Source organism: Arvicanthis niloticus, chromosome 15, assembly GCF_011762505.2.
Source record: "Arvicanthis niloticus isolate mArvNil1 chromosome 15, mArvNil1.pat.X, whole genome shotgun sequence".
Lineage (NCBI taxonomy): Eukaryota > Metazoa > Chordata > Mammalia > Rodentia > Muridae > Arvicanthis > Arvicanthis niloticus.
Window position 1 is genome coordinate 62,904,636 of NC_047672.1, and position 26,963 is coordinate 62,931,598.

The 26,963-nt window shown below is 36.1% G+C and overlaps 2 non-coding genes across 2 annotated transcripts; one reads left to right on the forward strand and one right to left on the reverse strand.

The window, feature by feature from the left end:
- The first annotated feature begins 4,883 nt into the window (after window positions 1-4,883).
- Window positions 4,884-5,026, forward strand: LOC117721170 (small nucleolar RNA SNORA48). Its single transcript, XR_004608427.1, has one exon. It is a non-coding gene; the product is annotated as a small nucleolar RNA SNORA48 (small nucleolar RNA).
- A 3,711-nt stretch (window positions 5,027-8,737) lies between these two features.
- LOC117721147 (U6 spliceosomal RNA) lies at window positions 8,738-8,842 on the reverse strand. Its single transcript, XR_004608409.1, has one exon. It is a non-coding gene; the product is annotated as a U6 spliceosomal RNA (small nuclear RNA).
- Window positions 8,843-26,963: the final 18,121 nt, after the last annotated feature.

The following is a 26,963-nucleotide window of genomic DNA, read 5'->3' on the forward strand; positions in this document are numbered from 1 at the left end:
CAATGATGAGTACAAATCTGGGTGAGCGTGAGCATTCAAACCATAGCACAGCTGACAGACACTTTCTTTCTTTTCTTCTTCCATGTTTTTGTACAAAATGTAGCAGGGATTCCGATAGGAATTTCATGGATTCTGTATGTTGCTTCAGCAGTATGGATATTTTGACAATATCAAAATTTTAAATTCATTAGCATATGATTTCTTTCCATTTGCTTTTTTTATTTTCCGAGATTATAATTTTCTCATTTCTCCCTTCCCTTTCTTCACTTTATACTCTCTTATATAGTCTCCTACCTTACTCTTATTCAAATTCATGTCCTCTTTTCCCTTAATTACGGTTATTATTTTCATCAACATTTTGAAATTTTTGTAAGTTGCACGGTATCCCTCATCTGAAAACATAAATTTAAACTCATATACATGTATACACCAAGAAAAACTATGAATGCAGGTAGATTACAAATATTGAATAGTTATTTTTAGACACTGTTAATTAAGCAAATGTGAATAATAAAGAGATTTCTTACTTGTATTGAAATTCAATCTGAAAATATATGGTTATAAACATATACTCTAAAGTTCATAAGATTCCAAATCCCCATCTCCTTGATTTCAAACACTTCAGGTAAATGATATTGACTGTGCAGCTGTGGTTCATATTATCATTTCTTAGTATATTTGTTTGTTTTTGCAAATAAAAATTTTAAATTTTTTCAGCTATTTTATTGATAATGCATGGAAACACAATTAACTTTTGAATGATAAATGCTGTTATACCCTGTATATGGTAATTCTTAAAAACTTTCTTACAGCTCTTCAATGGATAAAAACTTTCTTACAGCTCTTCAATGGAGAGCTCATCTGTGAAAGGCATGGTTTAACTGATCCCTCTGTAATTTGGCCAATTGTGTTTTCTCTTGCAGAAATTATCCAGGACTTGTCCTTATATAGTGGATAGACATGGCAAGCTGATATCTTGGTTTTGTTTCTGAAATAAGGGGAAAGGTTTTAGATTTGATGCCTTTGCTGTGTTGATACCTTTTATTTTATATTTTAAATTATTTTTAAATTAAAAGTAAAAGTGACACTTTTGTAACTTAGAATTGATGTGTGTGTTTGTGTATTAATTTCCCGAATAGCAATATGTAATATTAAATATATAATATTGTGCTGATTCCAAGGCACAGTTCAGAAGACTTTAAAATAAAAGGTCAAAGTATGCTTCCTTGTTAAAATTTCTCATTTCAAACTTGTGTGATCACTTTCTTCCTCCAGTAGCATGTGTTGTGTTTCTAACACTAGTGTGACTGATGTTCACAGATGAATACTGGTTACATTTCCCATGTTCCATACCATGAATATGTAGTGTCTTCATGAATAGGACCTTATCGTCTGTTTTGTGAAGGGTAACTAGTATTATTGGTAATAGTCTATAGTGTTTGAAGGGTCTGTTGTACCCCTTTAGCCAATGATACAAAAGATGTAACCTATTCCTGATACTGAGAGTTTTATTTGGCAGCACATGATACGTAGTTAAGATGAGGTTGTTCCATTATATGGCAACTCTACATTTTTTTAAAAATATGAATATATTTTATGAAGCTTCTACTGCAGTAAATTTTCATATGGATTTTTCAAAAGGCTTATAGTGTTGGTTATTCTCCCCCTATTTTCTATCTTCTACCCTTTTATCCCTTCCCATACCCTCTTAATCCTTCTGTTCACTTTTCCCCTTTAATCACTTTATAAAACTATATTCTATATCCTCTTCCTTAGAAGATCTCCTCCTTCCCCCGATCTCTCACTGGTTACCCAAACCTCTGTGTTTAATTGAAATGAAACACAAAAATCTAAAGCATAAAAGCTAGCACCAAGAAAACAAATACTGTTTGTCTTTCTGAGTCTGAGTTACCCCACTCAGTATAATTGTTTCTAGTACCGTCCCTTTACCTGCCAATTTCATAATTTCATTTTTCTTAATGGCTGAATAATATTCTGTTGTATAAATGTATCACATTTTCATGATCTGTGCATGTGTTGATAAATATCAAGGCTGTTTCCAATCTCTGGCAGTTATGATTAGAGCAACAATGAATATTGATGAGCAGTATCTCTCTAGTAAGGTATAACTCCTTTGGGCATATGCCCATGAGTGCTATAGCTGGATCACGTAGTAGAACTACTATCAGCTTTCTGTGAACCTCCACTCTGATTTCCATAATGGCTGAATAATGGTATACAGTGGTTTTATTTTCTTATTTCTTTACAGTAATTGTTTTTAGAATGAGAAAACCAATGTTACAAAGCTAAACTCAATGAAAATAAAATTAGTAGGTAAGAATGTGTTTTAAAAGTCTTATTTATTTATTTATTTATTTATTTATGAGAAAGCCTGTCTCATAAAAACCTCTTGCAGATACTTGACATAGCCTCCTAGTCTGATAGCTTACTTTCAATTGCATCCAAAATTATAGGTTAAATTTTCAACCCCGTCATATGTTTTATTACTATTATTAGAACTTATATGGAGCTATATTATACATCTTTAAAATATTTGTTAGGTTTAATTATTTAAAATTTTTTGTTAACTAGACTTAATTGGATTATATACTTAACACCATTGTTGCAATTCAGTATTGTCAAAAATTAATTTATCATATTATTTAATTTTACTAATATACTTTATGTTTAGTATATATGTAACCACATGGCTGCTTGGATTTCTTTACTTTGAGTTGTAGTACTTGTTAAAGTGTGTGTTTTTCCTCCAGGGTCCAAGCTTATGAAAAAATACTCAGACTCAAAATATATTTAGAGATACCTAGGCTGTGTAGCTAGGCTTGTTCCTTGAGTAACAGTAACTAATAACTTATAATAACCTATTTATACTAATCAGCATTCTGATATGTGGCTGGTTACCTCTACTCAGGTACCATGCATCTGTCCTCCTCACATCTTCCCAGTGACCTGTCCCTGCACCTGGCTCTATCCCTGAATCCTCTTGGTCTATGGGATATCCCACCTGGTATTCTACCCTTTCCTTATAGGCCATAGGTTGTTTTTTTTTTTTTTTTAATTTGACAGGTGATGCATTCATATAATACACAAGATATTCTTTCTACAAGAACTCCTCTTGGTCTTTTCTAGAGGGAGAATTATAAAACCAATGATTATTTTCAGCTTTCTTTTGAAGCTAGGAATCCATTGCTCTTTTACTTCTGAAGAAACATCTTTCTACTGGTATTATTTTTCATGGCTTATGATTTTCCATGAATACTTTGAGCATATCTAGCTCAAGATATATAAAGAAAAAGTCAGTGTTTGCTTTATTGACACTATCTTGAATATGATAAACCCCCTCTTTCAATTAATTCACAGTATATAGTCCTCATATTTAACTCTCTTTGTTGAAAGTGTGTGTTGCTATGCATTGTTTTGAGTCCTTATGAGGGGTCTTCTGTGCTTCTTGGTTACCTATAAGTTTTTGGAGTCAGTCACTATTTCTTACACACACACACACACACACACACACAGACAGACACACACACTTAGTCATGAACACACATAGACTCATATAAATGTAAACAATGTTGTTGCTGAACGTATATGGGGTGCGGGAAACTTTCAATTAATTTTGGAGTTTCTCACAAAAGATATTGGTATGCAAATTGTTGCTAAACTAATGTACATGCGAGGAGACAGAAGATCCAGGGCTGCTTTTTCCACCCTCTGGATCATGTGAAAAACGTATTTTTTCAATCATAATGTCAATACCATTTGACTTCCTTAGAAAGTATTATCATTTGCTTTCTGTATTGAGTCTCAGAAGGGTGGTGATTCATTTTTAAGACTCATCTTTTTGTAGATGTCTTGTTTTTATACCATATTATTTGTGTTTCATCTCAAATACTCATACTTTCTCCTATACCTTTTCTAGTTAAGAAATTTAAGAGAGTTAATAATGAGCATTGGGAAGGCAGAAAAGGTGAGTTAGAGGCAAGTTTCGCTTTATAATGCATGTAGAGTTTTTGTGGATATCCCTAGCACTCAGTAGAGGGAGAGTCATTTTGGCATGTGATGAATGCATAACCCTCTGATTTGATAAATGTCCATCCAGCTTTTTCATTCATCTTTATGATTCAGCAATGACACAGTATACTCAGGTTAAGGCCTTAGTAAAACTAAAGTACATATAGGACATGCTGTCCAAGTAAGCAACCAAGCATATACCACCATGTAAAGACTTGAGGTTTTAGACATAACCCATCAGGATCTTTTCCTTAATAATAGAAAATGCTTATTTCTTGCATTAACAAATTCTAGTATACATTATGTTTCTTGGGAAACAAGGTATATTTAATATGATTTTATACCTCACTGATAGGCACTATAGAGATTCCAATAGGGTTACCTTTATGTAGGTTGAAATTCATGTATCTTTACACAACAAAGAATTCCCTGATCATAACACCCCTTCCCCTGTTGGCAGTTCTTTATTACCTGCATTCTGATATGTTTCTTCTACCTTAGTTGAAACTTTTTCAACTTCATGGTGTTTTTTACCCCAGACTTTTGTTGAAATATCTTGAATGTTGGTGAACCAATGGGATATTAATTCACCTATTATACTTTTAACAGACCCATGAAGGTAGGAAAAATAGTGAATAATCCTGTTCACTTTTTTATTTACATTTAGAACATGTGATCTGTCTTGTTTTACAAAGATGTTTCATGATTTTATATGTTGGTTTTATTTAGTATTAGAGAGAAGCATACACTGAAAATTTGAAGTCCATTTTAGCAGGTGATGATGAATAAATCATAATTTGACCATTAAAACTATTTTAGTGTTGTAATTGTCTACTGTCTGCCCCTTGCTCCCCAGTTGCCTCACAATGGGCAAAGATATCTTGTCAGTTGTGGTGTTCTTATGTCAGTCAGGAGCAGAGCAGATGGCAATCCTTTGTTCATCCCAGATTGATGTCTGATTTGGTGGCCAAATCTGTTTTATGCCTGGGACTCATAAAAACCAAATAAAATCCAGGCAGCACAGTAAGGGAGGAGGAAGACAGAGACCTGCGTTCTTCCATGCCATTGGCAGGGGAAGATGCCCATAGATCTGCTCTCTACCCTGTGGCACAGGTGAACCATAGACACACAGAGCCCTGACTACCACCATGTGCAGTAATAAGGGAGACAGACAGAGTCAGGTGAGCCACCATACCATCAACAGACACTGCAGCACACATTATAGGTGGGTCATAGACACCACACCTGCTTGCCACCATGCCAGGCAGCCTAGACTGAGGATGTTACCCAGGGCCTATGGATGCCACCACAATGAGGTGATCAGATGAAAAAGAAAAGTAGAGCAGCTTGAGGGATATGAAGAGGCATAAGTCTGTAGACATAGGTAGAGAGAAGCCTGTTGTGATTGGTCAGCCCCACCACCGTGGTGAGTTCTCATCCTGAGCTGCTGCTAAAAGCCATGTCTGATCCATTACTATACAGTGGTAGGGGTCTGTGTCGATGGTTGATGTCCGTGGCTCATATTTGCACTAGAGAACATGGGGATGTCCCTGGCCCAGGCAGCTGCCAAGGACCACATGGGTGTCCTGTGCTATGCAGAACTGGCCCCATCTCTCATTGGCTTTGGGTCCCATTTTTACCTTTGACTGTGGACCCTGCACCTCTTCCTGGCAGTGCAGTGGAGCTAGCCATGGTGTCAGGGGTGTGGCGGTACTGACCTCAAGGGTGTGAGTGTGAGAGAACTGTTTCCAGCAGACAAGAAACCTGTCCACAGCGTCATGAGCATGGGAGAGCTCTATCTGCCCCTTACTAGATGCATCACTCAGGAGAGTGTGCTCTGTACCTTGCCTGGACAGCACAGCAGAGCTGACCCTGATGGCAAGGGAACATATGAGCAGGTCTCCAGGGTATAGGCAAGCTGGTATCACCACTCACCTGCTATGAGATGGCCTGGGCACGGGGTAATGCCCTCTGCCTTCGTGCCCCTCATCACCTGCAGCAGTGAAGAGAGCTGGCCCAGGGGTCATGAGAGAGAGTGAGCGGGTGCAGGCCCTGAACCTCACCTGAGCCAGAAGAGCTGGCCCTAGAAATGGTGTGTGGGTAAGCCAGTTACAGCGTGTGAGGGTGTGAGAGCTTGCGCCACCACTCATTTTCTGCAAGAAGGCATGGGTTTGGGGGTGATACAGTACACGCTCTCATCCCTCACCACTGGCTATAATTGGGAGAGCTGGCCCTAGGGTTACGACAGTGGGTGAGCTTTCCCTGTAGAGTGGGCCTTGCACCTTGACAGGACAGCACAGCCGAGCTGCCCTAGTGGAGGGTACACAGGAGAGTCTCCCCAAAGGAGAGACTGACCTTGGTTACTGCAGATGGTGACACAGAGTGGCTTAGCTGGAGAAGTGCTGGAGCACCCTGGTAGTGTGGGTAAGGGAGAACTGGTGGGCTAACAAGGTCGGCCACCACCTGGGCTCAGATCCAGAGCTCTGAGTTGGCCCATCCCATAACTTAAATCATCTGCAAACAATTGGGACACTTGAAAGGGCCAGTCTTGCTGATCTAAAACTTCAGGATCTCCATGACAAAGGATGGCTGAGAGGAGTCCCATGAGGATCCAATATTGATGGTGTCACAGAAGCCAGAGAACTCAAACCAGACCAATGACTCATTGCAATGAACATTTGCAGGTGAAGAAGATGTGTGGACAGAGGGATGTATGGTAGGACACATTGTAACATAATTCCACAATGAGATGTTTTCCCATATGTACGTGTGTGTGTGTGTGTGTGTGTGTGTGTGTGTGTGTGTGTGTGTGTATGCTTTATTTGGGGGTGTTAGGTTGTGGATATCAGGAGACTGGGAAGTGGGAAGAACTGGGGCTTATGATGTGAAACTCACAAAGAATCAATAAAAATAGAACAAGAATTTTTATATTTGTTCACTCAATTTTGTGTTTAAAGTGACATTTTTATGTCTTTGTAATCTTAAAATATGCTACATGTATTGTCTTAGGCAAAAGTATACAAATGCTATCAAGACTAGACTTTGGTGAAATGGAGTCTAGCATAATATTTAAACCAGAAAAGGGTATAATATAATTTCTAAAATATGAGATTTCCAAAACCAAGCATTTAGATTAAACACTTGTTACAATTCATTGAGTAAGTTGATAATTAACCACATTGCAAAGTTATTCTAAATGAAAAATTATATCTGTAATAGGCTGCCTAAGCATAAATAAAATTTATTTTATTTACTCTGGAGTATCTTGGCATTTAAAACTCATTATTAATTCATAAGAATTATAGCACTGTCAGTGTATAATTTATTTGAATTATTGGTTCTTTAGATGGAAGAATCTGTATGTCCTTAAACTGACCTATATATTTTAAGAGTTCCGTAAAAGATTGTAATTGTTAAGGATTCACTGAGATTTTATTTTGTTTGGTTGTATATGAGAGAGACCTTAAGTGAAGAAATAATATCCAAATGTTCTCATTAATGCAAGGTGTGAGGTTCCCTGGAAAGAACTGCAATTATACCCTAGAGGCGACCAGATTTTAAAGACTTAAGTTTGCCACTTAAGCTGTTTTAGCTACTTTGTTCTGCTTATTTTAGAATCAATTCACACAGAGAGGCCATCTGTATTCTATACCAGCCTCTAAATATTTAACAAAGATTTTAATGTACTACTTAAAATGAAAGGCTGTTTTTTTCTGTACAGATTTAGCTCATTATTGCTGTAGTCTTTTTTGATTACTTGAAATTTAGAAAAAAAATTGTTAAAGAAACATTTGGAGTTGGGAAAATGGCTCATACATGATATCCTAGCAGGTAGATATGGGAACACTACAAATTTGAAACCTGTTGGGATACAAAGGGACTCTATCTCTGCAAAGAATCTGTCCACATCATGGGTGTCATAGCACTCAAGGTTGCAACAATAAGATATAAGATAATTCTCTTTGTATATATCTTAGCATAAACACAGACTATTATGCTTGGGGCTGTTATGGTTAGAAGTTTCAGGGGTTACTTGATGCTCTTTCATAAGAACCATGGTCAGTACCCAGCATCCAAGTCACGTGGCTCACAATTATCTATCAGTCCAGATCAAACACACTATCCTGATCTCTGTGGGCCCTACATTCATATGCCACACAAACATACATAGCTAGATCCATGTGCAGAAATAAAAAAAAATAAACATTAAAATGTTTATGCTTCATGAACTGTGTATTAATAGTAAGAAGAAAAAAGTTAAAGCATATCCAAAAACAGTTCAAATTTCTTTAGGGCAATTTATATAAATTAAATATAAAATAATTAGTTTGCTTATGAAAATGTGCTATGTAAAATAATTAATATGCTCATGAAAATGTGCTATGTATAAACAAAAATTCACTGCTATTTCTTCTTTTAATTAGCCAAAGAAAAAGTTTATTGAGCTCCTAAGCTCTAGTTTTCTGTCTCCTTCACAGTTCTTATTCCACATGGTCACCCAGTACAGTGTGATGCAATGAGACACACCTTGCACCCAGCACACTGTACTGCATGGAAGGGCATTTCCCAATGTGCTGGTAGTTATCACCTTTATAAGGATACTCCACAGGATTTATGACAACACCTCGTGCACATGGGCAGAAGTTCTTCTTTGCCTTGTACTTGTGGTATGCATGGGCAGCTTTTAAGATAGGTTTGTCAGTTCTGCAACAATACTGAATTCTTCATGGATTTGGATGTCATTCTTGCACAGGGGCCATGCCATCTTCTTTGAATCATTTCAGTTTTAATTTATGTGCTACAGAAGAAAGACTCAATGCTATTTCTTAATGGTTTCAATTTTTTTATGAAACACAGTTACCAATTTTATACTTTAAGCATTTTTGGGCTTATGCAAATATGGCTATTTTCAATATAAAATTAGCTTGATGATACTATTACAATTTTATAATTTTTATTTAATATATCTCAAGCAACTTTTTATATTTTTTCTTATTTATCTTTTGCCTTTTCAAAGTTTTGTCAGAATACCTTATATATTATAATATATATTACATATAATATATTACATATAATTAATGTAATAAATCTGAAATTTTTATAATGGACAATAAAATACATTATACGACTCTTGTGCTATCAGAACTACAATTGAGACACAGAACTCAGTTTACTGAATAGTTCTGCCATCTTAGCTTTAGGTGTTTGTCTCCTGGATTTTGTTGCTAACAACATTCCCAGGTAACAACTGAATTGTTTTTAATCATTATAGATTGTTTTCCATTTTATAAATGTTTAATAAATGAAAATAGGCTATTTGTGATCCCTTCCATATCAGTTTTTCCTCAGCTAACAAAATTAAGATAGTTTTAATTTTATTGGCCTAATATTTACACTTATTTATGGGAAATAGTGTGAAAATTTAAAAGAATATATAGTGGTCAAGTAATATATGAAATATCCCTCAAATATAATTTTATACTTAGAAATTACTTATTTAGACATGAAAAAATTAATCGCTAATGTACGTACCGATGTTATGTTTCTTTTTTATTATTATGTTCATGTATTGACACAATACTTTTAAAAATCTATTCTCAAAATTACATACATTTTACTTACTTTCCGTTTTTGATACTTAAAGATGCAGCAGTAAAAATTTTCTCCTGGAAGTCGGATGGACATGTGCTTAGATTTCTTTGAATAAGCATCAGACATAAGTATGATGTCTGAGTCCTACTGCAGGTGAATGTGAAAATACCTCAGCAGCTGCCAACTCTCCTTCATTCTGAACTTTGCTAGCACTCAGCTTGCTCATCTGAGGCATTTAGTGTGTGCGTGTGCGTGTGCGTGTGCGTGTGTGTTAGAATATCATTTTGGTCTTATTTAAACTTCCCTATTCACTTATGAAGTTAAGCAGATGTCCATGTACTAACTTGCTCCTCAAATATCACACCCACCAAAATGAACAAGCATTGTAGGATCAATCAGCTGCTGTTCTCAACCAAAATATCTGGCGGGGTATTGACTGAGACTATGCACTGCCTTATCTCAGTACTGAGAAGAGTATGCATTTGCAATACATAAACATACAATTTATAACCAAACTGTATCACTTCATTTGTTTAGGTCTTCTTCTGTTTCACACAATATTTTGTAATATTCAATTATAGGCTTTCCATTTATTGGTTAGGTTATCCACTAATCGTTCATGGTTTTGATGATATGTTACTAATATTTGCTTTTAAATTAAAATGTTTAATATATTTGTTTATGTGACTAAGTTTATGTTACACACATGACACTGCTACATGTTACAGCCCAAGTGTTGAGACCACAGGACGAATTTTGAAGTTGGTTCTCTTCTCTCACCATGTGATTCTTAAAGACTAAGTCCATGTCACCAAGCCCAGTGGCTAACATCCTTACTCATTGACGTATGTATCTTGCTGGCCTGAAGGTACTAGTGTTTAAATATCTGCTTTCCCCTGGATACTATATAGAAATATACTTATTTCATTTTTATGTCATCTAGCTTACCACACTGCTTTGTTTTACTGGATCATATTCACAGGCTATAGGATTTTCTATGTAGATAATCATCCCTTTGCCAGCTTCACTTTATAGCAGAATGTCTGACCTGGATTATACATTCTTATTTTATGTAAAAGCTACACAGTGGAAAACTACTCACTTATTTAAAAAAAATCATGAATTTTTCAGGCAAATGGAACTTAAGAATATCATCCTGAGCGAGATAACCCAGTTCCAAAAGGACATGCATGGTATCTACTCACTTATAAGTGGATATTAGCCATAAAGTACAAGATACCATGCTACACTCCACAGACCCAAAGAAACTAAACAAGAAAGAAGGTACAAGCAAGGATGCTTGATTGTCACTTAGATGGAGGAATGAAATAGTCATAAGAGGCAGATAGAGGGAGTGAACTGGGAGAAAGATGGGGTAGAGAAGGGAATGGGACAAGATTCAAGATATGGTGTGGGGAGGGACAGGAGAGATGGCCAGATGACCATGAGAATTAATGGAAATCTGCAACTGACAGAGATAAGGATGAAGGATATCTCCAGGATGTGACAGAGACCTGGGATAAGGGAGGCACACAAGAATTAATGGAAGTGTCCTTATCCATGACTCACAGCCCCAGGGATATAGAACCTGAAGAGACCACCTCCTGTAGCCAAGCAGGAATCTCAGTGGAGCGATAGCGACACCAACCAACCCACAAAACTCTTTGACCCCAGATTATCCTGCCTACACAAAATACAGGGCTGAAGGATGGAGTAGAGAGTGAGGGAACCACTCAACCTGAGACCCATCCCATGGACAAGCACCAACCCCTGACATTATTAATGATACTCTATTATGCTTGCAGACAGGAGTCTAGCATGGCTGTCCTCTGAGAGGCCCCATCCACCAACTGACTCAGACTGAGACATACACCCACAGCAAAACAGTGGATGGAGCTTTGGAACTCTTATGGAAAAATAGGGGAAAGGATTGTCGGTTCTGATTGGGGATATGAACTCCACAGGAAGAACAACAGAGTTAACTATCTTGGACCCTTGGTGCTCTCAGAGTTTGAACCACCAACCAAAGAACATACACGGGCTGGACCTAGGCCTCTCAACAAATATGTAGCAGATGTGCAACTTTTATTTTTTTATAACGACTAAAAGGGGGGGTGTGTTAGTTATCCCAGCCTCAATGTGAGATATGTTCTTCTAGCTGGGCTGCCTTGTCTGACCTCAGTGGGAGTGGAAGCACTTAGCTTTGCAGAGATTTAATGTGCCAGAGGCACATACCAATGGGGGCAGGGGTCTCTGCCTACTCAGAGGAGAAGGGGAAGAGTGGGGGAAAGATTATAGGAGGGGGTGATCGGGAAGGAGGCAATGAGTGGTATGTAAAGTGAGTAAGTAAAAATAAAATAATAAAAAAATAGGCAAAAGCTACCAAAAGCAAGCTTTATCTTTCGATCATAATCTTAGGGAGGAAGGTTTATTCCTGACCAATAGTATGGCATAAACAATTCTTTTAAAAACATGTTTATTTTCAGGATAGTTTCTAAGTCTTTCCCCAAAGCTTTGTCTATAATTATTGAGATTACATGATTTTTTTTTAATTTGTTACTATGGAAAACCACATACTGATAGTCTCTAAATGAGCCGAACCTTTCATTCCCAACTGTGAAAAATTGTTTTTTAGTGTATGTTTTAACATTTCACATATATGTAATGTTTTTGTGTTATTTTCTCTTTCTGCCTTCTCTCTCAAACTTCTCCAAGACAATTTTCAGTGTTAGTTTTTTCCTATCACTGCTGTGTTACCATGTTAATTGCTTCAGAGGGTAAGGTAAGCACTTTATTTAGCTCCCAGTTTTGGAGGTCTCAGCTCATGGCTGAACCTGTGTTAAGGCAATATTCCCAGGCATGAACCAGAGCTCAAACTGCTTACTTCATGAATGAATTATATATGAGATAAAAGGAAACAGGGACTGATCTCCCACAAACCTAAAGCATGCTATCAATATAACCTGAAGGCCAGCTCTTAAAACTTTTTGTTATGTCTGGGGGAAGATGTAGATACGGTTCAAAATTTGCAAAGGAAATAAATTTGTTTAGAAAGAATGGGTCACTACCTACCAAGAAGCAAGCTTTTCCTATATGGACCTTGAGTAACACTTAAGGTCTGTGTATTTACTATATACTCCTCTGGCCGATATACTCAGTGCAACACGTAAAGGAGAAAGATTTACTTTTGTTCATTTCTTCAGAGATTTCAGTCCATGGTTGCTTGGCTTTATGTACTAGGGCAGAACATCATAGATGCTTCAGCCTGTCATAGAAACGGTTCTTCTCAGTGGGCAGGAAGCAGAGGTTCATGGAGGACTGACTCAAGAACATATGTTTCAAAGGACTCTCCCCACAGTGCTCTGCTTCCTTTAGTTAACTTCGATCTCCTCCCAAAATAGTAATACTAACCCTCAGCTAAATCTCACAACACATGAGCCATTTGAGGATCACTTTATATGTAAACTATAACAAGATCCAAACGAAATGATGTGAAAATAATTTGTGTATTTCTGGGCTAGTTTCCAATGACTTGTTATTTTCCTCATTAAGGATTCCAATGTTGTGTGATGTTTCACTGAATGCAGGAATTGTGTAATTTACTTTTAAAGGGGTCTACTTGTTAATCTTACCAACCTAAAGGATTTAGGCTACCCTAATTGTGATGGGGAGACCCCATTAGGGTAACTAAGTAACATCATTGCATGCGCTTAGGTAATGGATTGAATACAAAGGAGAAGGCGAGTTAGAGACTTTAATTTCATTGCTCTCTGCTTATTGAGGGAGGGTTAGATGTGTGACTAGCTCCTTCAAGTTCCTACAGCTGCAACTTACTGCCACAATGGACTGTGTGTTTTAATTATGAGCCCAAATAAACCCTACTTTCTCAGTCTTCTTTTGTCAGGTATTTTGTGACAGCAGCAAACAAAAATCAAACCAGAACTTAACACACACACACAATTAAAAACCATAATTATATAAATAAAATAAAAAACCAGTAAATTAAACAAACAAAAATGTCCTCTCAAAAGTACATAAAAATACTATTGAGTTATTTTGTGTTGGTAAACTATTGAAGGGCATAAGGACTATCCTTAATTGTGGGTAATATTTCCAGTGCAAATCCACTATAGAATATTAATTTTTTTCTTCATAAGATGTCAATTCCAAAAACCTTTTTGGCTAGATGTGGGAGCTGGTGTCTATGTGCCTCTCTTAGCCCTTCAAACCTTGGGTAGCTTGTACCTGTGAAGCTCCATGCATAGTGCAGTAGTCTCTTTGAGTTCATATGTGAATCCATGATGTTTCTGGAGACACTGGTTCCTTGGTGTTACTAATCCCCTCTGGGTTTTCCTATCTTTCTGCCTCCTCTTCTGCATAGTTCTCTGAGCTTTAACGGTTTGATGAAGACAATCCAATTTAGAACTGAATGCCCCAAAGCCTCTCATTCTCTACACACTATCCTACTGTAGATATTAATGTTAATTCCCATCTACTCCAAGAAGAAGTTTCTCTGATGAGTGCTGAATGAGGCACTGATATATAGGTATAACTATATATTGTTAGAAGAGTCATTGTACTGCTGGGATACTTTAGTAGAACAACAGTGCTTGGTTTTCCCTCAGCTCCATGGTCTAACCAGCTCCCAACAGACTGCTGGGGCTGGACTCATTCTGAGATGATGTACCTAACCCTCAAGAGACTGGAAGCCTCAGGGAGTTTAGAGGCCTTGTAGGGTGAGGGTGAAGGATGGGGGCAACCTCGTGGAAACAGAAGGGTGGGTAGGAGGTAAGGGATGTGGAACAGTCAGAGGGTGGACCAGGAGTGGAATAAAATCTAGAGTTTAAAATAAATAAATAATAAAAACAATTTAACTAGAACAAACATAAGATTCATTTTAAACCAAAGCAAACCACAATCATGTGCATAACAGTGTCAATCCTAAATTTATTTGTGTGTATACTATTATAATAATATTAAATACTCTCCCAACAGCAGAAGTTGACATGTACTTTTTGGAAATAAAAACCCAATTTATTATATGTGTGGAGGTAGGTTTTCATTTACTTAAAATTATTATCTTTCTAATTGTCAGGAGATTTTATCATGTAAGTAAAGATTGTGTTTGTGAGATTCTTATATTTTTGCATAAGGACATGTTAGACCTATGTCTTGATTTTCATATGTATTGATATTATGTGATAACTTCAATTCAGAATTCTTTTTGATAAATTAGGCACATTAGAATTAAGCAATAAGTAGAGTTATTTGGTTTATGGTGTGTCCTTTTCCTAGTGAATCTGTGAACATATCAAGAAGGTGAGAGCTGAGGAGATGCAAGGCTCCCACAAATCACTTTATGATGAAAATGGTCCCTAGTCTTGTGTTTCTCAAATAACAAAGGATAGAAAGGCTTCTGTAACTAACCTCAATAGCTTTGGATTTCAGGAAAGTAGACCAACTTAGGACAATTTGATAAGAGGGGGCAAGAAAGTATGATATAGTATTTAAACACATTGGTTATTAATACAAGGATCATTTCCACTTACTTGAAGTGTCATTAAGTGATGCTAGCAGTATTTTATCATCATTGTTATATATGAACTTTGTACTGAATTCTTTCATGAGTGGTTTTAATTCTACCTTAAAAGTTCAGTTCATTCCTAGTGTATAAAATAGTATTTGTATTTGTCTGTTTCACAGTCTTTATGCTGCATGGTTCTGATAGCTATTGACATACCTTTCAAAGTCATAAGCACTCCATGCACTCTATGCCTATTGTCCTACAAACAGTGAATAGACAGTTTTTCTCTATTTTTGCCTGTCTTTGCCTTTTCTCTTCCTCTTTAACTGGCTAGAAATGCTATGCTATGCTTGACAGAAGCGTCTAGACCAGAAAAACTCCTTTCTAGACCGTAGAAGCTTTATTTATAATGAGCAAAATATAAACAACCTGTTATTTAGTAATAGAAACATATACAATAATAAAACAGGATTTAATTATTAAATTTTCTCTTTTAGAATACATCTCTAGAGCTGAAAATATGGCAAAAGCTTCTGTATATGATACAAGCACTTTAAACCCACATATTTTTACTTGGACAGTAAAAGGAAACGTGTCATGTTTTCATGGTGGTATTTTTTTCCCTTTGTGCCCTTTTGCCTTTCCATTAATTCTGTTCTGAATTTGTAATAGCACAAAGTCCTGTAATGCTTACTAATTCTGTTCTGAATTTGTAATTGCACAAAGTCCTGTAATGCTTACTTAAGAAATAATTGTCAAAGACAACAGGAAATGTTGGATATACCACAGAATGGAAAACTATGAAGTTCTAGTAACCTTTGAGGTCTGGCAAGTCTTTAGGGACCCTCCACATCTATCTTGCCTGAAGGATCAATGATGGGACCATTTAATTGGTGCTTCCTACCATCCCTTTCCCTGCTTAATGAGCTATGGCAACTGGAGAGAAGTTAAACTGTGAAATACACAGAAGCCACATAATGCAATCCTAAATAAAGTAAAAAAAAAAAAAAGCCAATTATAATCGGAAGTATCATAAAATTTTACAACACTAATGAAAAGGATGGTTTATACCCTTGCAGGTGATAGATTTTGTTTTCCAGACGTGTTCTGATACTTTTTGCTGGACAACAAGGGAACTGGCAATTGTTAACTTGGTGAACAGAAATGAATTATTTTGGCTTGAGGCAAGTTGACCTGCCAGAGAAATGATAATGAACTGAAAGGTGTGCTCCACACAACACTTCATTTTCTATTTTTATCTATGCACATGCACGATGCCTTAAGAAGTAATGTGCTCATGTGCATTTTATAGTCATGCAGTAGTATTATGATACATTGGAATTTAGTATCTATGACAAGAAGGTAATTGTTCTTGGGTGAAATAAAATCAGGAAAACGATTCATACTTGAATGAAAAATGCCAAGACGCTTGTCTTAATATACTTTGATATTTTATATTTTCAGAATGTTACTTAGCACTTAATAGCTGTTAGCAGGATGAGGTATGATCCAATTTCTACTTAACTAATGATACTACTTCTTTTCATATTAGGAGCAAATTAGAAACACATTAAACAGAAAAAAATATATAGGAGAACTCAAATATGATAAACATGTGATTATATACACACACACACTTGACATTGTTACAAGACAAATAGTTTTTCTATGCAACTTTTTTTCTTTTTAACTGAATATTGTGTCATTTAAATGACAACATTTAATTGTCTGCTAGAAGGTTTAATGTCATTGCAAGCTGTCTCAAAGTTCTATGCAATTTGTCTATAGGTAAACGCTTGTGTATAAAGTTCATTCAACTTTTCTTATGTTTTTTTTGAGATATATTTGTGGGCAAAGTTAGTATATAGATAAAACATGAGAATCACTACTATAAAACTGTCATATGGGAAATCTCTCGGCCCCTTTTAATATCAGGTTCTAAAATGTGGATAATTTTTCTGGTGTTTTGGGATAGGGCCATTATCAGGTTTAAATTAGCTAATTTTGTGTGAAAATATTTTACAGATGCCATAAAGAGGTCAGCGATGGAAGGTGTTTTACTTTGGAGGTAAAGGAGGCAGTAGGTACAGAGAAATTCCATTTCCTTTAGATAATGCAGTCAGTGTTAAGGGAAGACATTCTGAAGTCTCCCTGAGTAGATGATAACCTGGTCAGTGTTCTGCATGTATTGAGATTTTCAGTGGAGACATGGTGTTTGCAAAATATATACTTGTCAACATGGAGTGTGAAAATATTTAGTCTAAAATTGCATTGTGCAATCTTATTTGAGCAGCAAAAGGTAAAATGGGGCACACATGCACAAATATGAACTTTACTATTAAGATAATTGTATTAAAGGAAGAGTTACTATGCATGCATAGTAATAGTGAACAATGCACATTGGTGTTTAGGCTCGGATTTGGAATTTCCTCTAAAATTTCCTGTATTAAAGATGCTGTCTCCAGCCACAGCACGTTGGGGACATTAGGAATTCTACTTGCTCTTGAGGGCACACTTGGGATGGTACGCTAGGACTGGATCCTTTCTTTCTTCTTAATTTTTGCTTCCTGGTCATGGAATAAAGTTTTGTTCTGCCAAGAGCGCTTCTCTTGTTGTCCTGCCCCAAGTGCAAAACAATGGGGCAATCATCATAGACGAAAACCTTTAAGACTGTGAGCAAATCTGAATGCTTTTTTGTGAGCTGTCTGTTTCCAGTGCCTGTGACATTACTAGAAATGTAACAAGGCAGGTTCTTGGGATGCATTTCTTATAGGACTAATTTGAGTATTCTCAGCTTCTAGGCGAGAGAGATCTGTGTTTTTCTATCTCTGCTATTTGGCCATCTATCCAGAGTTAACCTAGGAGACCATGTGAAAGCCATCAATATAAAAAGAAACCACAAAGAATACTGTCTGTAAAAGGTAAAGGATGAGAGTATTATGGTCTAAACTGAAATTGCTCAAATGCATTATATGCTTATTGTTCTTTCAATTGTAAAGCCATTCGGTGCTGGTGATGTACTTCCAGGCTAAGGCTGAGGAAATTTCTCCTGCCTCATTTGTCTGAGGAATTTCAGGTTATTGGAAAACAATATACAAAAACTATTCTTTCTGGATTTTTGGTGTATACTAGTGAGTAAAATAACTCATAAATACCTGGCACTAATATATACAGATAATAGATCAGACAAAATACTTTATGTAAGAGAAATTAATAATTAACTAAGCCTCGTTGATGATCAGTCATGAGCAGCGTCTGCCACTGGTGATTTTTCATAAAGGTTTTAGGAAGCATTAAAGTTCTTAGTTGGGAATAAGAGATTTAACATTTATTTCAATGTGATGAGAATTATCAGCAGAAATTTTTAATCTATTCTAGGCATTCTTTGAGAATAAGCATGGGCTATGGATATAATTGAACAACAACACCCGGTAGATACTGCTGAATGTAGTGATGTTATTTTAAATTGTAATGACCATGCCAAATATTACTTCTGATTCTTTGAGGCAGTAACATATTAAATTTTAGTCTCTTTTTTCAAAACACAGATTATAACAAATGTACTCACCAGTAGTTAGTACAAAGGTATTACATGAGTAAGTCTTCATGATTACATTTATATTCTCGATAATCATTCTGACTGCAGTTACTGTTAGCTACAGAATTTTAATTTTGAACTTACAAAATAATTTTATTTGAAGTGGCCTATCTTTATTTAATTTAATGACATGGTTGTGAATGAAATGTAACACTTCCTCTCCTCGGGATAGTGTCTTTACCTGCAGGTATGCTCCAGTATGGCCAGGGACACAAGTTAGCTAATATTCAATACATCTTCAAAGTATATCCTCTTCCTAATGTGAATACAATATCGTTATCCATATTTGTAGACTTGGGCTCTGGGGCTGATGTGAAAGAAATTTTTATATTCTCAAATTGTCAAACCCTTTTATGTATCTATGGATATTATAATCTTGGTTTTGTCACACATTTACTGTTTGGAGCTATTATAAATCTATTTGTTTCTGAAATGAAGGGAGTTTTAATATAATAGATCAATATTGAAGGAAATATCAGTAGAACTGATAAGGGACCCATTCAATGTTAGACACACACGCACGCACACACATACACACACACACACACACACACACACACACACACGAGCTTTGTTAAAATGTAGAATGATTTTGTTGACTGGATAGATTTTGTTGATCCTCTTTTACTGATGGAAACAAACATTATGAGATTTAATACCCTGTAGCTAATTAACGTTATTGCCATTTACCATCACTCAAAATCTTCCTCTTGGTTACTTATCAAGGGCTTGTTGCTTATAGCAGCTTAATGCCCATGTAATAGTCTTCCTGGTTCAATTTCGTCAGTTTCATAATTTTAAAATTTGCTCTTTGCCATGAGCAGCAAGCAGGCAAGGGTTAGTGTCATTATAGTTCTTTACAGTGTGGATTAACTTCAGGCTTTCTTAAGTAGCTCAGTATGTGTTTATTGGTCATCATAGCAAGCACTATGTGCAATAAAATTGGGTAAATTCCAGGCTGCAGCTGAAGTTTTTGAAAATACCTTTTAAATGACAAGTGTAAGAAACCAGAAAGCAATAAGAAAATAAAATTATAATTTATTAAAACTAGAATTACAATAATGTCCTGCTGAGATTTCATGATAGATAATTTATTTTTCAAGGAAGCATTTAGAAAGTTTTTTTTTTAAGTTTCTGAAGGATAAATGGGTTAAATTGATAATATTATTAGTACTATTTTCACATTTATACCAAGTAATAGGAATTATGATTATTGACACTCTATAGAGGTATGTGAGGAATTTTAATTTTGAACTTACAAAATAATTTTATTTGAAGTTGCCTATCTTTATTTAATTTATTGTGCAGCCAGACGTCCACAAAGACAAACTATACACACAGATACTGTTATGTGCCCCAACAAATACAAAACAAAGTGCAATGATAATTTCTTCTTAGGGCTTTCTTTTCTGCACATGAAGTGTGATGTTTACCATGAGTAAAATTTTGAAAAAAAAAAAACACCAAGTTTTAGTTACATTATAAAATTAGTAAGCTCTGTTCCCCCCAAAATGAGAGCTCTATTTGGTTATCAGTTAAATAGCTTGCAATATGATGAACAAGTAACAGAAAAATAAATCTTTAAAATGTTTTATGCTTAAGAAATACAACATAAATAAGACATATGTATCTTTTGTCATACATTCGTGAGATTTGTGGTATTGTTCCTTCTTCTGAGATATAAGAGATATCCATCTATTTCTCTATAGTGGCCTTTAGTCTGAGCTTATGTATTCTGGAAAGCCTTAAATAGTTTGAGTATGAATTGATGAGTCTAGGAATGGAGCCTTTCACAAAGAGAGATTTGTAAAAGACCTTCTGATGCAATACTATTATTTGTGCATGTTTTCAGTGCAGAGGTACTGTCTATAATCTGTGAGTGGAAGTTTTCGGAAATGGTTGGATGGTTGGGACAATTAATCATCCCGTTGGATTATTTCAACTTTGTCCTGGTTTCTCTTGGGTCTTTGCTCATTCTGGAAGCTTGTTTTTCACACAACATTGATTTATTCATACAAGAAGGATGCAATATAAATATAAAGTCTATATAAATTCTTGACAACATGATATAAAGATCTAAAAATTCACAAAAATAAGTCATCTGTCTGGTTTAAATTTCTATGAGGAATTAAGTTATAAAGATCGTTTCTTCATGAAGTTACACACGAAACTGTCATAAAAGATAAGCCAAATTTTTAAAATTTTCTTGTAATATATTTGAAATTTAAGACCATGAAAATATCACTCCTAAAGCAGCTGCCCCTAGTATTGCCCAAGTGGTGGAGACTTGTCTTTTAGCCCCACATTTACCTGCCTCTGTCATGTTGCTAGGACCAAGGTGGCCAGAAACCATGATCGTCAGTGCTAAGTGCACAAAGTTGGAATTAGTATAAATGTTATAAGAACCAGAAAAATCATTTGGAAAACTGGAATGCCTCTTTGACATTTTACTTGTTTCCAAACCCAGACAGGGTTCCAGCATCAATGTAGCCAAGTGTGACCTTGACATTTTTATACTCTTCCCTCCTCTTTCTAGGGTCATGGATGTGTGCACTGCAGGGGCTTGCCCAAGGACTTTAGACATTTTAAGCCCTTGGTGTCACTGTGAAACTATAAACTCAGAGAATTTGCAAATGGCTAAAGACCCATTTAACAAGAAGTTCCTACATGCTATATTTATTTGTGGAAGGTAATTAATTGGCAACGTTCCAACTGATTTTAGATAAAATGTTCCTTCAAGTGGTCTGTGCCTCTCTGTTCTGACTCTAAGTCACTTAATTATTTTGTCATTATACATTTTAAATGATTAAAAGTTTATAGTATGATATTCTAGATGTTTTATTTCTGAGACGGATGTTCTCTGAAACTAGAGATTACCAGACAGTGTTGAGTCCAATCTGTGCCACAATTTATCTTTCTATAATTTACAAGATGAGCTAATAATTGTTTTTACATGTTCAAATGACTAAAAATCAAAATAATAATATATATAATTTAAATTTCAGCATGCATACAAACATAATATTCCACCCATGAGGAGTCTCTTTTAGTTGCTTTCATGGTATAAAATGCAAACTTGATTAATTTCAATGCAGTTTATATGATCTACAGAATGTTTGCTCTAGTGCTTTACTGTGGCACTGGCTGCTTCTTGCCGTGGTTTATTGTGTGTAATCTGCTCCGAGTGTTCAGAAACGAATCCTTTTCTTGAGCTTCTGGAAATGGGACTGAAAAATTGATAGTGCAACATCTTTACAGTAAAAATAGTTGGAGGCATAAGTAGGGCTTATAAACTGACCTAGATGGGCAAAGCGCCATTATCTTCAGTGTTCTGAATTAGCTTTAGCTCTGTGCTGTTCTGACTGAATTAAACACTACTAGGAAACAATTTCTGAAAACATTACAAGTACACATGGTGAAATACAAATTTATAGTATGAATTTAAAATGATGAGTTTTCTCCAATGCAACACTGGATTATTAACATTAGGCACTTTCATAAGACATCACATGTGAAAACTCTTATGTCTACTACATAGAAGTTTTGATCCTAAAAACTTGTTGTTTTATTGAGGACTAAATACCAAGGAAGGCAAACTGTCAGGCTCCTCACTCAAAACAAAACAAAACAAAACAAAACAAAACAAAACAAAACAAAACAAAACAAAACAAACCCTTGATACTTAAACTTAAGGCCAGGTCACCTGAACTAGGCAGCACATGGGTCAAACTCAAAATCTTTTCATCTCTGTCTCTATTTCTGTATTATTTGATGACATTGTGTCTTTGAAGAAAACGTAAATAATCCCCAACATATAAAATCTTAAGAGATTTGACTCAAAATTTTCAAAGCCTCTAAAAATGCTGACCCTGCTTCCATGTGGAATCCTGGGATAAGTGAAGAGCTGTCCTCAGCTGTCTTAAGGCCTTCATTGCTACTGTTTACCTTGTCTTAGAATCTGTTGGCCTTTCCTCTGGGCCCTGCAAAGAAAGTCACTGAAAAGCAAATGGAAGGCAGTGTGAGTCACAGACAGAATTTGTCTGGCAGATACACATGGAAAGAATAGCACTTTGCCACTTTGAGAAAAAAAAATCATTGAAAAGAGAAAAACACAGTGCTATGCCTGGCCTCTAAGTAGAAGATTTGATAGTGATGTAATCAATTACAGACAAAAAAATACCCATGCAATCATTATGTAGATCTTGTTTATGTAACCTAATTGCTGATATCACTTGGGCTTAGCTTCTTTGTCATAAATAGAAGACTCCTGTGGCAAACATCCCAGTCTTCTGACTCTGGCAATCTCTCTGCCCCATCCTCTGATCCTTAGGTGCAGGAATTGTATTGTAGCTGGTTCAGCTTCCTGCGAGTCCCATGGCAATTCCTCCCATGCCTAACCAAATTTCAGAGTTCCCCTCTCTCTGCTGAATGTTTCACCTAATCCTGCCTCAGCTTATTGTCCTTCAGATTTATATTGACAGGTAGTGTTTTTACACAGTGCACATGATACTATCCCTACATCTCCCCCTTTTAGTCCAATAAAAGCCTCTTTCTCTAACATCAATAAACTATATACAATAAGAACAGTTATGAAAACTATCAGGTAAGAGTTACATTCACAATGTCCAGTTCATTTATATTTGACATCCTTTGATAAAATACTATCTAATCTATCTTGATGAGTTAAAATTTCAGTACCAAAATCATTATCATAACTAGCATTACCAACCTAAAAGTATCTTCTTAGACTTTAAAACATTTTTTTAAATACTAAACAACTTAAGCTTAATTGTGAGATTATAATTATTTAGTCTTTAACCCCATCAGAGATTTCAGAAGGATAAACAGTACCTGAGTAAACAGAAAATACAGAGGAAGCAGCTTCCAAAACTATAGAAATGGCAGAGGTTGCTTGTCTACTTGGACACTCTCGCAAGGTTCCTCTGCAATGTTGGAGCATCCATCTTTGGCCTTCTGGCCCGGAATATCTGATAGACATTTTTGTGAAGTAGGAATTATGAAGTAGGAAATTTGCTTAGCTTGTCAAACTTTCCTGCCTCTCAGTTGTTCAGTTTGGAAAGCATACTGTCAGCAGTTGAGGCATGTTCAGTTTGTGTGTGTGTGTGTGTGTGTGTGTGTGTGTGTGTGTGGTGGCAGCTTTGCCATATTGAAGCAAACTCCGTAAAAAGGTTCTTAGATGCTCAGCATTTTTTTTGAAAGTGTGCTGCCAGAGTAGACATGTCTTACAGTCATGAAAAGTCTTATGTTAATAAGGCACCTTTAAATGCTATATTCTGTATGTCTCTGAGGTTTTTTATGACCATCTATCTATCTATCTGTAGTGTATCTGCATAGACAAATGTTGCTTCTTTCTAGCGATCTACTATCTGTTTAACTTTGAAAGAAATATACAGGATGCTAAATAAAACTTATTTATATATTAACTAAACTAGTACCTAACATGACCACAGTTTGACTGATTGCCTACTAACTTATATTTTTTCATTATTCTGAACAGTTTGCAATAGCAGCTTTCAAGGACTAAAACTTTACATTTCACCCCATAGGAAGAACAATAATGTCAACCGACCAGACCCTCCAGAGCTCCCAGGGAGGGAGCTCCTCCAGCAGAGGATGGCCTTGTCAGTCAGCAATGGGAGGAGAGGCCCTTGGTCCTGAGAGGTCTCTATGCCCCATTGTAGGGGAATTCTAGGGTGTGGAGGCAGGAGTGGGTGGGTGGTTGGGGGAACACCCTCACTGAAATGCGGGATGGGATGGGATAGGGGTGTTTCAGTGGGGGGACCAGAAAAGGGGATAACATTTGAAATGTAAATAAAGAAAATATCCAATAAAATAAAAATAAATAAATAAAATGAGTTGCATAGGTACAATACTTTAAACAAGAGTTGAAACATATAAAATATGTTGTAGCAAAATATAATATTAATTTTGTATCAATATAAACATGATACTAATGTAAAATATATGGCTTGCTGTCGATTTTTACTCTAAAAGTAGATTCAATAATCTACCCTTTTATGCTAACTCATTTATAATATTTTATGTCTGCCACATGGCTGGTTACCTCTTCTTAGTTTTACACATTCGACTACCTCTGAGTCCAAGAGAGTCCTTCCATGCCTGACTAAATCCCAAAGTTTCTCTCTCTCTGCCGGATTTCCCACCTTCTCATCCTGCCTTAGTTATTAGGTATTAGATTTTATATTGATACAGTTCCCAAGAGATTATCCCTATAGGTGGCAATCATAACTGGGACAAATATGATATGGACTTTAAGAAGATTATACAAATATGAAGATGAAGAAATAGCAAAAGTAAGGACATTTGAATGTTGATTTTTACAAAATATAGACTACATCTTACTAAACTGACAGTATCTGTTATGTGCTATGGTAGAGATACATACATTGTTGTCTTACACTTTGAATATTTGTAAATGAAAGATGTTATATGAACACGTTTCCTGTCCATGGAAGCATTTTTGTCATCATATTATTTATCTATTTTATTATTTATAACATTTATTTTAGATCAAAGAATCTGATTTACATATTTAACTAGTATTTTTGAAAAAAATGTTAAAAGTGCTGGAAATCCAGGAATCTTTATAGCAAAAGGATATACTTCTATTAATTATTTGACACATGAGGTAAGAGTCAACCTTTTTTTTTTCTCCAAGTGATTATGTAATTACTAAAAAGTGAACTGTACCCAAAGATGCTTTGTAATCAAGTAGCTGGCTAGACTTCTTTTGCTCTGCTTTGATAGTAAGTGGCAAGAATTGCTGATCTAATGTTATAACTGAGCCCTGTGTGCCAAGAGCTTATGAGTTCTATAGATGGGCTCAAGGACTTAGAGTTCTACTTCCAGAGAACTAGAATCTTATGGCTCCAGGCCTGAGAGCAAAGAGACTGGAGATGTTAGGTGTTGAGTTTAACAGCTCACGCTTTGATTGCCACTGGCTAGGTCCTCAGTAGCTAGTATAATCCTTCACTTTTTTCAGTAGGAGGTAGTGACAGCACAAAAGCCTCCTGGGTTGGGATCTAGGGCTCTTAACAATAGCTAGTGTGGCTTTGCCCCATCTACTCTGTGAATGAAGACCATTCTCAGCAATCAGGCTGATACTGATGACATTTCGGAAAATGTGGACATCACTATGAAGCGCCTCACAGTCATTGTGAATGGCCCCATGGGGAATTCTGCAGAGGGATTTTAGTCTTTCCTTCTAAGGAGCTGTGTCTCCTTGGAAACAAAAAGAAGAGCCCCCTGGTTGACAAATGGTAGGATAACAAAAAGGAACTGATCAGAGCCATCTGCCGTCATGTTAAGAACATGATCAAGGGTGTTACATTGGGCTTTCTGTTACAGGATGTGGTCTATGTATCTTCATTTCTCCATCAAAGTCATTAGTCATGGCAAAGGGTCTTTGTTGAAAATCTGAAATTTCGTGGGTGAAGAATACATCCGTAGGGTTCAGATGAGTCCAGAGAGATGAATTAATCCTTGAAGGAAATGATATTGAACTTGTACAGATTCAGTGGCTCGATTCACTGAGCCACAACAGTTAAAATGAGGATATCAGAAAGTTTTGGATGGCATTTATGTGTCTGAAAAGGGAACCATGCAGAAGAGTAACAAGTAAGGCCTAAGTTACCCAGCTCCAGAAACAAGATCCTGATTTCAAGTGTAATGTGGATCAATAAAAGACTTACATATTGAAAACAAACAAACAAACAAACAAATAAACAAACAAAGCTAGTGTGATATCTCCGGAACCTCATGTGGTTAGAAGAACTCTTAGGCTGATGTTATGCTCTCTGTTTTTGGTGTCAGGACCTTTAATCCTCAGGGCTTTGTAGCTCACTGCTACTTTTTTAATGACTGGAACTCATAGTTTCAGTACCTACCCTTTCTGCCCCTTGGCTATACCCTGGAACCCTCTTGACAAAGCCCCTTGACAAAGTTGAGTTCTATCAATGTTATTTTCATCACCATATGGTGGCAGTCTCCACTGCACAGTTTCCTTTTGTTGCATTAGCTCTGATTTACAAGTGATAAAAACAAAACAAAAATCAAAAACAGAAAAAAACCAAAACAACAACAACAAAACCCAAAGCCAACCCAAAACAAAACAAAAAACCCAAACACCAAAGCAAACCAAACCAAGACAAAAACCCCCAAAACAAATGAAGGCAAACA